Raw genomic sequence first — 1,358 nt, forward strand, 5'->3', positions numbered from 1 at the left:
TCCACCTGCACACACACAGTCACAGTACCTCATGTTAATCAGTTCTACAAACACTGCGTAACAGGACACATACGACGGTGATCACCGTGACGACTTAGTGACATCATCAAAGCTGCCCCCCAGACTGACGTTTATTATTGTTCAAGACAGGGACTGGGTAATATATCACACACAGACACACACACACACACACACACACAGACACAGACACAGACACAGACACACAGACACAAACACTTGCATGCTTCCACATATAAACGTTGACTTCTGTCACACTCTCACAGACTATTAATTCATTATGTGCACAGGCACATGCAATAGATAGGTGTTTATTATTGTTAATCAGGGCTGGTTCATACATCAGGATTGGGTCATATTGTAAGCCATTTAAGAGGGGTCTTTCTAAATAATCCTGGACAGAAACAATATTCAGTCTGCTTTCAGGCAGGAGGGAAATGGAGCGGGGTATGGTTAGCAGAGATGAGCGTGTTTGTTTGTGTACCGTTCCAGGGCGAGGGTAAGGTATTCTGCCCTCATATTCTACCCAGCGATGGTCAGGTCCCTCCTTGTGAGCATAGGGTCCGTTGAACACAGCTCGTATGTCAGCCATGCTGTACACACACACCGCCGAGCCACGGAACACAGAGCTGGGAGAGAAACACAGTACAATGTAGTAAGTATATTATAGCGGGAGAAATAAGCTGAGAGGTAGAGACATGTCTCAGTAAGGTATGGTGAACTAAGTGTCATATTACCTGGAGGTGGTGAAGATTCCATACACTACAGGGTTCTTCTCATCTCTAGAGGGAAGCATGAATATGTCCTCTACAACGCACACACACGCACACGCACACGCACACACACAAAAGTTAAGAATGTGGCACTTAGTGTGCATGCGTTGTGCGTGTGTCGACGTGGAAGCATGTCAGGTGTGCGTGTGTATGTGTCTTACGGAGCTCGTCAAAGTGTGTGTCCACTCCTTCGGGTCCAGGGATGGAACACACCAGTCTGGCTTTGAGGAACGTCGTCCACTTATTGGTCAGACTCCTCAACCCTCCCACGTCATTCTGAAACACAACCACAACACAACCATAACACAACCATAGTCTGACACACAAATACAACTGAAAACGGGTTTAAAACCATAGTCCAAAGACCTGACACACTGTAACAAGTACAGCAGAACTGCACACCTGTTTACAGACCTTGAAATCCTAAACTCCTGTTTGAGACTAGTTTAAATAAACCCAGGTGAAGTTAGACACATGTCCCCGTTTACATGTGATTATTCAACTGGCAGAGGAACGAGGCTCATTAACGGTAATGATGACGGCAGTCACAATAAACTGAAAGGATGG

General features: G+C 45.9%; 1 long non-coding RNA gene across 1 annotated transcript; it reads right to left on the reverse strand.

Annotated features, from left to right (window-relative positions):
- Nucleotides 1–372: 372 nt before the first annotated feature.
- Nucleotides 373–1,063, reverse strand: LOC135529917 (uncharacterized). The gene is made up of 3 exons (XR_010453764.1): nucleotides 953–1,063; nucleotides 756–825; nucleotides 373–647 (listed from the first exon to the last, which is right to left on the reverse strand). It is a non-coding gene; the product is annotated as an uncharacterized LOC135529917 (long non-coding RNA).
- Between the last annotated feature and the right edge of the window lie 295 nt (nucleotides 1,064–1,358).

Source organism: Oncorhynchus masou, unplaced genomic scaffold, assembly GCF_036934945.1.
Source record: "Oncorhynchus masou masou isolate Uvic2021 unplaced genomic scaffold, UVic_Omas_1.1 unplaced_scaffold_12094, whole genome shotgun sequence".
In the NCBI taxonomy this organism is placed as follows: domain Eukaryota; kingdom Metazoa; phylum Chordata; class Actinopteri; order Salmoniformes; family Salmonidae; genus Oncorhynchus; species Oncorhynchus masou.